The sequence below is a fragment of the Leopardus geoffroyi genome, chromosome D2, assembly GCF_018350155.1.
Source record: "Leopardus geoffroyi isolate Oge1 chromosome D2, O.geoffroyi_Oge1_pat1.0, whole genome shotgun sequence".
Taxonomy (NCBI): Eukaryota; Metazoa; Chordata; class Mammalia; order Carnivora; family Felidae; genus Leopardus; species Leopardus geoffroyi.
The window spans coordinates 61,800,718-61,812,772 of record NC_059334.1 but is presented as its reverse complement, the minus strand read 5'-3'; the positions used below and the strand labels follow the sequence as shown (position 1 = coordinate 61,812,772).

The 12,055-nt window shown below is 41.0% G+C and overlaps 1 protein-coding gene across 5 annotated transcripts in view; it reads right to left on the bottom strand.

Annotated features, from left to right (window-relative positions):
- The window catches only part of CNNM2 (cyclin and CBS domain divalent metal cation transport mediator 2), a 154,050-nt gene that overhangs the window by 43,433 nt on the left and 98,562 nt on the right, over positions 1–12,055 (bottom strand). The window contains exon 2 of one of the 5 annotated variants that reach the window (XR_006701680.1): positions 9,150–9,244. The exons of the other annotated variants lie outside the window; for them this stretch is intronic. The gene's annotated coding sequence lies outside the window, so the exon portion shown is untranslated. The remainder of the gene's footprint in view (positions 1–9,149; positions 9,245–12,055) is intronic. 5 annotated transcript variants of the gene reach the window in all.

Here is a 12,055-nt window from a genome sequence, read left to right as displayed (position 1 = left end):
TTCTGGGAGACAAAAGCCCCCTTTTACCAAAAGTTTTACTACTTCCAAAAATTCCTGTGGCCGACCAGTAAGTGGCTGGCCGAAGTCTCTCTGGTGGGACAGCTCCTCCACTCCAGACATGTGGGGTCATCTCAGTCACCAACAACCTCACCCCCACTTAGCTCATGTCTGCCGGGGGTGGGGTGGGGGGGTGTCTACTGGGGCCGAACACAGAATCATGGTTTCCTAAAATATCTAATTTGGGGGGCTGGGGGTAGGGTTGTATTGGACACAGATAACATTTCCTAATAGGACCATTTCCTGGAGAGAGCTCTGAATTTATCTACTAACTCAGTAGCTCACAGAGCTTTCAGGGAATGGCCCATTCGTCAGCCCACTCAGTAAAGAGGTTGCTACTCACTGAGGTCTTCAACCTCCCAAGAACTTTTTTTTTTAAAGCAGAAGCAAAGCAAGCGCCTTCCCAGACGAGGACTGTAGAGCCCTGGGTGCTGTACAGAGAGCCCCCAGGAGTCAGAGCACATGGGCCCGATGTACCAGGGCACGGCTCTGATGCTGTGCCTACAGCTAACCTCTCTATGTGCTGTCAATATCTGCTTAACATTCAGAGTTTGGTTCCACCTTTCGTGTGTGTGTGTGTGTGTGTGTGTGTGTGTGTAAGTAGGCTCTGCACCTAGCATAGAGCCCAAAGTGGGGCTTGAACTCACAGCCCTGAGACAGAGACCTGAGCTGAGAACAAGAGTCAGACGCTTAGCTGGCTGGGCCACCAGGCACCCCTTCACCTTCCCATTCTTAACTGTACAGTTTTGCTCTATGTCCCTAAAACATCAGTACCTGAAAAACTTAAGTTGAAAATAGCTTTTAAGACAATTTTGAAGGTATTGTGCTTGTAGCCCTTCCTACAGTATTATCACTAAATGTTACCTCTCTACAAAAATCTCTCATGCAGTAAGATCAGAAATAACATACGTTGAGAAAATCCAATCCACGTGGTTCTCAGATTTTGACAGCCGTATCGGTGGAGATGTGGGGAAGCTATGGTTGCTGTGAAGGACATGAACATTTATTTACACGTTATGAAAATCCTGAAATACACTGAAACCACAGACACCAGTCTGGTGAAATGCAGGCATACAAATATTCACTGAATGAGTAAATCCACGAATTTAGGTCCTTTGAACAGATTTTCTATGTTCAATCTATACATACGACTTTCTGGGTTAAAAAAATGGTGTTTCATTCATTCTCAAACTACTACCTGCACATTTTTAGAGGTATCTTCTGGACTCAGATTTTGTCTGGCATTTTTTTTAAGTTTATTTATTTTGAGACAGAGAAATCCCGAGCAGGCTCTGCACCAGCAGCACGAGTCCAACACAGAGCTCTAACTCACAGACTATGAGATCTTGACCTGGCCAAGACCAAGAGTAGGACACCTAACTTGCTGAGCCACCCAGGCATTTGTTTTGAAGTTGTAAACATATCTTCTCATCATCACTGGAGAGACTGCATCTTTTTACAATATGCCCAATGATATTTCATCTAAGAATTTAACCTTGATATTTGGCAAATTTTTTTTAAAGTTTACTTATTTCTTTTGAGAGAAAGAACACACATGGGAGGGGCAGAGAGAGAAGGAGAGACAGAATCGCAAGCAGGTGCCACACTGTCAGTGCAGAGCCCGACATGGGGCTTGAGATCACAAACCATGAGATCATGACCTGAGCCAAAATCAAGAGTCAGATGCTTACCGGACTGAGCCACCGGGGTGCCCCCAAAAAACGTTTTTACATTCAACACTACACTCAACTGTCACCTACCATTTTCCCATGAGGCGTATGTTGTACCACTCATCAAATCTATGTTGAGTATATGTTTTATTCCCAGACAGGATTAAGTATATTTAGGTGTCTACCTCCTTAAGGAAACTATTTTTTTAAGAAGATTAGAAAATGATCCTTCCTATTAGAAAAGGGTTATTTGTTTTATAAGATGGATCATTGTTACATTAGAATTTTATTGTAAGATCATATATTCATGTGAAGTTATAAGAACAGAAAGATCCCGTGTATTTTCACCCAGCTTTCGCCAATGGTAACATCTTGCGAAACCAGAACACATCACAACCAGGATATCGACACTGACCGAGTCATAGTACAGAACATTTCCATCCTCACAAGATGTCTCATGTTGCCCCTTTCCAACCACACAGACTTTCCCTCGCACTCCCCTAAAGAGAGCATTTTAATAGCTTCTCTGGTGCAAGAAATGCTTAGTTTTCTACTGGCAGTGATACTTAAGCTTTAGTTTTATAAGTTTACACAAATATCAACTCACAAAGTGAGTAATTAATAAGAAAACATTTTGCAGCCAACAAAAGCTTGTTTTACACACAACTTTTGGAAATTTAAGAGCTGGAGGGGGCCCTAATCCCGACAAGATTAGCTAAGCGAGGCTTTCCTGGTTGAGGCACAAAAGGAGCAGTTATGAACTATGAAGGCTCAGATAGGATTGTTTTCCAAGAGCAGCAGAGACACCAGCCTGGATTTAGTAAGGGTCTGTAGAGCCACCTCTCCAGCAGTATCCTTTTCCAGGCAGCTCCTCATTGGTTTCTCTCAATGTGATAGATTTTTGATGTGTCAACTTGGAGTGTAACAGTCCCCAGTAATTCAATTAAACACTAACCTAGGTGCTGCTGAGAAGGGATTTTGCAGCTATAATTAAAGGCCCCAGTGGGTTAACTTTCAGAGTGATTATCCTGGGTGGGCTTGACTGGATTAGCTAGAAGGCCTTAAAGGGGGAGGGGTGAAGACTTTCCGAGGGCGAGAAGAAGGGCTACCTGTTGAAAACAGCTGCAAACCATGCCTGGGTGTGATCTTCCCTACTGACTGTGGACTCTCTTAGCCTCCACAATTACAGAAGCCTGTTCCTTCTAACAAATCCCTTATCGAATATTTTGAGTGTGTATCTGTCCTCTACTTGTTCTGCTTGTTGGACAGACTCAGGATCCACACCACAAAGGGATTTAGAAAGCAGATACCAAAACAAAATTAGGATTAGATGAAGTTTTCTTTTCCCAAACCTGAGACAATGGATGATTGTCTACCAAGACAAACTAATATGTATGCTGTGCCAGTGAGGCATGCTCAGTGAACTTCCTGACAGAAACAGCAAGTCAAGTAACCTTTTGGAACACCAACAAAAAATTAACCTAGACTAAACTCTAGTTGTATCTACAAGGAGCCAAATCATTTCTTTCAATCCATCCAAATGGACTCTCCCATTAAAGACAGCCATCTGGTCCTCCCACCTAAGTTAGGATTCCAGGCCGAGAACAATGGATGGGCTTGTATTCCCATACCACCTCCCACTTGGTTCTCGCTCTTTTGCTGGTCTTCAGTTTTGCTGCCAGATGCTTTAGCCAGAAACCCAAAGTAAGGCAATTAATAGAAGATTCCAGCCATTCTGTGACTTGCTTAACGGCCCATCCAAATGATTTGTGAGAAACTCTCGTGAACCAACAGAATAGAAACTGAAGAGTTTTTTCCATTATTCCTCTCTCCCAGAGTATTTAAAGACTCGGATTTTCCCATCTTTTGAGGAAATATTTTCTTATAAATAGTGAGGCATGCCGGGCATCTCCATTTCATCTTTTTTGGTGGTAACACTCACTGTACTCTCACTGGAATGTTTTCCTAGTAAATGATCAGCAGTGGAAAACATGGCTAAGACAAAAGATGGCTTTCAGGCGGAGATGATGGGAACCTTCTCATCTTTCCCAAGAGACAGGTAGTTCTTCTATACAACTGTGGTGTTTATTTTAGAACTAATGAGCCTATTTCTGACTTGTGGCCTTTGGCTGATGAGGACTGACTATACCAGTGAGAGAACAGTCCAACAGATTCAGAATAGTCCATCAAAACCAACAGGAGATTTCAAAAGGACAAAGATATTCCCGCTGCTAAGGCCAAATATCAGGGTTTTAATTTTACGGCTTTCTCTTCTGCTCCTTCCTTGCGTCTTACCTTTTTGGACCAATAATCGTTTAGAACTCTGTTTTGTAGTCCAAAACTCTTGATGCCAATTCAACTAGATTTCCTGGATGATTTCTACACGCAACTAGACAAGATCAGTAATGATACCAAGCCATACATAAAAATATGATCCTCTTGGGATACTCGTAGTGAACAAAAATCATCTAAGTTCTAGACAAGCGCCAAAAACACTGCAGATCAAACCGCACCATACATTTGCTTTAGGGGCAGGCACTTTATTGTATTATTTAAAAAAAAATTTTTTGACGTTTACTTTTGAAACAGAGAGAGGGATAGAGTGTGAGTGGGGGAGGGACAGAGAGAGAGGGAGACACAGAATCTGAAGCAGGCCCCAGTATCTTTAGCTGTCAGCACAGAGCCCAATGTGGGGCTCGAAACCCCCAACCATGAGATCATGACCTGAGCCAAAGTCGGATGCTTCAACGATTGAGCTACCCAGGAACCCCTAGGACCAGGCATTTTAAGGAAAGGGATGAGTAGGCATCCATTCTTTTTTCTTTCTTTCTTTTTTTTTTTTTTTTTTTTAAGCATGCTTAAAGGGCAAGCTAAGGGCTGATTTTGTTAGAGAGACCTATCCCCTTTCTTACTCAAGTCTCCTTCTCACAAAGTTCTTCCTGAGGACCTCAAGTTGGAGTGAGGAAGTAAAACTGCTATTGTACTGTACAATTAATAGAAGCTAATAATTACATATTATGTAGTTAATCACCATGTGATAGGAGGGAAAAAGCTACAAGATCATCAAAAGTCACTGAGTCCTAAAGTTGAGGGAAAACGACATCATGTGGTTCAATTTCTTATCCAATGTATTAATCCTGCATGCAAATTTTACACAAATAACAAACTTGAAAAAAATTAGGAAGGCAAAAATATCCTGACGTTTTCCTTATTGTCCTGGCAGAAAACAAGTCCTAGCATTTCAGTCCTCATTTCCTATCCGTGGCAAACTCCAGCACGTCATTGTCATTTGAGAGAAGAAAAAAAGATGTCATCAGATGACTTTAACAAGAAACATTTTCTATTATAAATTCTTTCACAATTGCTTCTTCACACCTTCTCCATTATCTGTCTCTCCCCCAGTGTCTCTGAAAACTATGCTGGAGATAGAGATTGTTTTCAACGAGGAAAAAAAAAAAATCACCACCTAAATTTCACCAATAGAAGCCTGGTTAAAGAAATTCTAGTACATCCATACAATGGAACACGATGAAGCTATTAAAAAAAACAAACAAACAAACAACAAAGTAGGTCTACATAAATTATTATGAAAAGTTATCCAAAATACATTAAGGGAAAAAAGCCTGGAATGTTGTCCACAGTATAATCCCCTTTGCATACACTGTATACATATAGAAAAATTCTGGCAAAAAAACAGGTAACCATGTTCACTGAAATATGTAGTAACATTACAAGTTTGTGTCTTACAGATAGTAATTCTGACAAAATCTATCTTTTTGTACAAAGTGAGGCAAGATCTTGTCCTATTCCTCAAAAAAGGAAAAAAAGATTTATACCTGCATATAGTACATTATTGTATATAATCCTAATGAGAGGATGTTTGACTAGGAATGAATGAGCACAGAATCCTCTGTCAACAGAATCCTCTTAAACATCACCTGACAACCCTCTGGGCTCCACTGCTTACTCCTTCCTCGGCACCCAGCTCCACACAGATGTGGACTGGCTTTCTGCTCGTGCCATCAGCGTAAGCAGATGCCACGTTGTGACAGGACTCACGATGCGGCTCAAAGTGCTGCTGGCTTCTGCCAGGGGACTTCCGAAGTCTCTGCAGTTAGGCGCACGCAATCCGGAACAGCGAAGAACCCAGGCCCCTGGGAGGAAACTTCCTCCTTTTGTCCCGGAGCACAGTTCTACGAGCATTTCATATGGCTTCTCAAAATGTCCTAGGTAGGCAACACCTGTCGCCTGTAGCCACAGCCAAAACACTATCATATCCTTGAATTTCTTTCCCTCCTTCCCATTTCACTTCCTTTGTCCTGAACACCTGTTCCCTGGGATCCCGTTCCAAATAACCTTCCCTATACTCAAGCCTTTGTATCAGGCCAAAGTTCTGGCTAAAACATCATCAGATGAGTGGGAAAGTTTCTCTACCAGCCAGTTTCTGGCTTCATACATCTCATTGTCTTTTATTTCCACGAGTCTGGTGACAGGTGTGTTGGGACACATTTGTGTCCTGACACGACGAATGCTGGGCCTGCACGTTTGGGTCACAATGGGCAGGAGTATTTCTCCCTGCCTTTTCTACACTGGGTTGGCTAGCAGTAACTTAACACACAGAAGGGACTGCCAGACCCTAACCAGATGTATGCCCAGCTCAACTTCCCCACAGCTGGACTCCAAAAAATGCCTGGGACCACTCTGACATCACCAGACAGGAGCGTGAGAGAGGGTAAATCAAAGAGGCAAGAGAACAATCCTGACCAATTGTAGTTAAAACATCTGGACTTTGCAAATTTTACTAAAACATATGATCATGTAAACACATTTGCTAGAGCCCTTTGCGGCACCTATGCATGTGAAAAGCACTTAACCCTAAACTTCATTAGCTTTATGGTAAGTCTGCTTTCTACTACGTGGTAATCAGGTAATGGTAACCAAAGTAGATAATGCACAGGCTGAAAACTCTCAAATCTATATACCACCACCCCCCTCCAGTCCAGTCTTCTCTCCTCAACTTCAGATATAAAAATATCCCAACTGGGGGTGCCTGGGTGGCTCAGTTGGTTAAGGGTCCGACTCCTGGTTTGGGCTCAGGTCATGATCTTGTGGATTGTGAGTTTGAGCCCGGTGTCGGGCTCCAAAACTGGCAGCACAGAGCCTGCTTGGGATTCTCTCTCTCCCTCTCTCTCTGTCTGCCCCTACCCACTCGTGTTGTTTGTCTCTCTCTCAAAAAAAAAATAAATAAATGAAAACTTTAAAAGAGGTCCCAACAGCCTACTTCATTCTCTTCACTTGTCCTCCGAGCATCTCAAGTTCAACACATCCAAAACATCCAATCTGTTCCTCCACTTCCATTCCTCTTACCGACTAATGGCACCAGTATCTATCAAATGTGAAATCGAGGCAGTCATCTTAGATTCCTCGTTTTCCTCTAGGTCCACCCTGCTAGGGCAGATTGGTTGCCAAACACTGTGCTAAATTCTAAATTTAAGACTGTCTCCTAAATGCCTATTGAATCTCTCCAATAATCTCCAACCCCATTACCAGCTCACTAATTACAGGTCCTCACTATTTCTCTTCTGAACTGCAACAACCTTCCAACATCTCATCGTAAAAAGCAAATCTCAATAGGTTATTTTCCTGCTTATGATTCTTAAGCGGCTGCCCATTACATTTAGGACAGTTTAAATGCTTCAGAATGGTCTGCAACACCCTTCATGACAGGATTCCCAGCCCTTTCTCCAGCCCCATCTCCTACATCTTTTCTCATTCCGCACCACAGCATCTGCCATGTTCCAAACCAGATGTGCAGTTTCAGTTTCCTCTGCCAAGAACACCTTCTTCTTCCCTTGGCTCCTTGCCTATTACTCTTCCTCAGACACAATTCAAGTATCTTCTCATCCTGGAAGTCTTCCTAGCCTTGCCTATGCCAGCTGGGTTTGGTTGTCCTGTATCTGTTTCCATAGAGCCTTCGCTAGCTCCATCAACGCATCGATTATCCTGTCTCATAATTCTCCTCTGTGACACTGTGAGATTCTTGAAGGCAAGAGTTCTTTTATATCGAAAGCCTCAGAAACTAGCTAAGCATGGTGTCTGGTATACAATACTTTGAATAAATGCTAAAAAAAAAAAATAGCTCAAATTAATCATAAGAAAGTGGGAAAGCAGATGAAGACCAGGAAAAAATGGTATTGCCTTTGCAAGCTCTTGTCATAGATTGTTTTTCTTCCTAGGGCACAATGAAGTAAATGAGGCCAGTGACTGCTGGTCGACTGTAATTTTAGCAATCATTTCCCAGAAGAGTGACCAATTGTTGTTACCTAATCTAAGGCCTTGTACATAAAAGACTCTCATTTCCCATTTAATTTAATTGAACTGATTTTATTATTTTAACTCCTATTGGCACCAAGTCCTAGAAAAGGTACAACACAGTTTATCCCCAGATGAAGCCAGCTTGAAAAGCAAGTAGTAATCAAACCCTATTCTCCTTCCTGTTGAGTCTGAGAATATCTTCAAAGAATTTTCATTGTCTTCTTAAACATACAACATGAATTCAGCCTGGAAACCAAGACTCATTCAAATAGGACAGCTCATCAGGTTTAAAAAAAATATATATATATGCATTTAGCTTACTGAATGAATGAATGTTCAAAAGATCTCAACATTCAATTTTTCATGTAAAGATCTTTAAAAAGAGAATATCCTTCTAAGGGATCTGCCCCTCGATAAAAATGTTAACATACATGCCTTAAGCTTTCTGGGAGAAGATGCTACAACCACCTAGTAAGAACATCACCTTGGTTCCTAACATAACATTCAGAATATCAAGGTCACCCTTGGTCACCGATCCTCACAGTAAGAGTCACAGGTTTTATAGTTCAAGTATGTATGAGGGGACCCCAGAGAATATGGTCAGTGTTTAAGGGGCTTAAAATTACAACTAGGTCTGGGTTTGGATCCTTTGGTTCTGGTGTAACTAATCGCCTGTAAGATACAGATAAATCTTAAGTTTACTATGAAAATTGAATGGTAAAAATTTAGAATTTAACACCATACCTGGCACATAGTAAGTACTCAAAAAATGATGATGACTATGTTACTAATGAATTTTTTCCTGGTTCTGAAAGTTAAAAATTATCTCAAATGTACATGTTTAATACCTTTTAATATATGTAGAAACAGGACCCGGGGATCATTGGGATTACTCAGCTACAAGTAGCTTTTAAAATACAGGTTACAGGCTTCTATCAAAGAAAGTAACTTATATTACCTGAGCATTCAATCCTACGCAGGTTTGTTTTGTCTTAAAGTTCTTCAATGTAGTAACTCTACCCATTGTTCACTCTGTTTCTCGAAACCGAGATTTTGCAGCTAGGTGGATCACATGGGTTACGGAGGTTGTCCTCCCTCCCCTCTCACCTCTAGAAGTAGTTGCTCCCGCTTACTGGATGAGGCAGTGGGGAGGGCGGCCCATGAAGGAAGCTTGTACAGCCACTGCCTTTGTCATATTTCCTCTGTGAAGAAACAGAAGACTTCAGTTCCTGGGATTGGTTAAACTCTAGGTTAGAGAACTAAGGAACTACTTTGTATTTTACTCGGAGTCTCCTCTCGCTCTGTGCATAGGACCACTGCAGCAAAACCGTCGCGCACTTTTTGCATCTTTGTCAGGAAACTGGAATGATAATAAACACAGGTGGCTTGCAATACACAATAAAGTCAGAGAAGCTGGCACAGAGCAGAGAAAGGCTCAGAGACTGAGGGAATGAGAAGCGGAAACACCAACGAAAGACCAAGTTATATGCAACGACCACACCAACCCTGACATTTGCAAAGATAATGCCAAGATTACGATGTTTAAGATCTGAATTCACTTGTGGTCCCCTCTGGTGCAGGTCATGGATTCGTTCATCAAATATTTTTACTGAGCACTCATTATATGCTAGGCACCGTACTGAGCACTAGGGATTAAAACAAAAAAACACATATAAATAAGACGTTACGGTCAAGGAACCGGAAGTCAGGTGGGGAAGACAAGGCAAGTAAAATTCCAATATGGTAGACTCTCCCTTCAGCTGACCTCTGTGTAACAACTTGCTGGTGAATGGACACACTCCATTCTCCCTGTGAAACACACGGACCAAGGACTCCAGCACACTGAATGCTTTGGGCTCATAGGTTACCATCTAGTACTCTACCTCCTCTGCTCACATAGATTAAGAAGAAGGTCTACTAAGAATTAGGTTTGGGAACAAAAATACCCATTTATGATATCTGTACTTGATGCCACACCTACGTAACTTAAAAATTATAGAAACTGATGACAATAAAGAGTTGTTGTTTCAATGGCAACTATGATCAACTGTGAACATGAGGAACACTCTACGAAGATTCTGCACTAGGATGGCTGAAAAAATGCTTTTTATCGTTTGTCTACTGAAAAAAAGAAAACTGAAGTTTAGAGAAGATTTAAAGAAGTTAGGGAAGATAAATTATAGATGAGCTTCATACGTTATCACAGGAAACACCAATCAGTGAACCCACGCTCAAAAGAAAATGCCCTGGATCTGTATCAGAAAAACAGCAATACTATTTTCCAATGCCTGCTGCAATAAATTAACTCAGGCAAAAAACAGTAATGGCTGCTCAAACCATTAAGGGAAAGGTTGATGGCGAACAGAAGATTCATGTGGTGCCAAAGCACTGCTCTGAGGATTACTGCTAATCCCAAAGGGGAGAACCTAGGTTTACAGTGGAGACCACGGGCAGTGATCAAATTTAACATCATTAATAGTGGAAAATCAGACTTCATGTGCTACCTGATGTGATACGCTCTGAAGTACATTTCATCCTCTATGAAGTATTCCTGCCAAAAGTATTTAATCAAAAATTCGAATCCCATTTCCGGTGTAGAGGAAATACAGGATAGAGAGATGAAATGCTATCATGAGGAAACAATCATAGAAACCCAAAATGTAGGACACGACCAAAGAACTAGACTGCTTTCTTTAAAAAGTCATTGTCATCATTCATTTTGTTTGGTGTTATTTGAATAAACAATTTGGTGACGTAGGAAAATATCTCTTTTAGAGTTACCAGGGGGTCAAACAACAGGATGTCTTGAATTTGTTTTTAAAATACTATAGCAAAGGAAAAAGATTAATGAAGCTTATGTGGCAAAATCTTGACAGTTACCAAATTGGTGTTGGCTATGCTGTGGTTCATTGCCTATTTTGCCTACTTTTGTGTATGTTTGTAACTTACACAAAATGGCAAACAGTCAATATCATGAGAAAACTAGTCAGAGGGAGAGGGTTTTTCTAGCTTAGAAGAGAAAAAACAACCACCAAATCCAATACACAAATCTTGATTGAATCCTTGTCAGAAAAAAAACTATAAGTTGTCAGCTTTTTGAAAACTGACCATTGGAAAACTACAAATATGGACTAGATAGAAAAATGACTTTGGAGAACTACAAACTTCTTAGTGATGATGGAATTAGGATTATGCAGGACAAGTACGCTGAACGTTTCAGAGGGAAGTGCCGTGATGTCTGCAATTTACCTTGAAATGGTTCAGGAAAAAAAAAAAAAAACCCAACATTAAGAACTATCAAATCTAGGAATTAGGTATATGAATATTCATTATACTAGCTTTTCGACTTTTTTGCATTTTTGAACATCTTCATGATCGAAAGTTTTGAACGGTTTGTCACATGACTGCAAGTGTTTCTGAAATCGTGTATTTAAGGTATGTCTATGTGGTTTTTAAAGATTCCATCCTTCAGTTACCTTTAGTTGGTTCATTAAACAACAGAGTTAAGAGGGGGAGGGGATCCGGTGGTGTGTTGATAAATGTTTAACAACTCGTTCTCTGGAAAAAACACCTCTGATTTGTAGCATTTGCCAGTTACCATGGTGTAAATATTCCTACTACGACTGAGTCCAAGTTACTACCAGAATGTCACTGAACACAGAGTTGGAAAGAGAATACAATCAGTCTTTCAAGCTGATAGGAGCCAGTTCCAACACATCACTGGATCCAGATCATAACAGAGGGACATTTCCGCTGTAACGGGAGAGAAAAAGATGGTCTGCAAAAAACAAAGAAGCAAAGTTTAAATCGGCTGACAAGGATGGGGCAGGAAGAGGTTTGAGCACAGAAGACAAAGTACGACAGCACCTTCCTCAAAGGATTGGTATGAAGATGAAACAAATTCTATATAAAATATTCGGCACAATGCTTGGCATACAATAGTGACTTACTAAGAACCTCCTGTCATTATTTCCTAACCTGATCCGTCATCTAAAAGGTCATTTCCTCTTTTA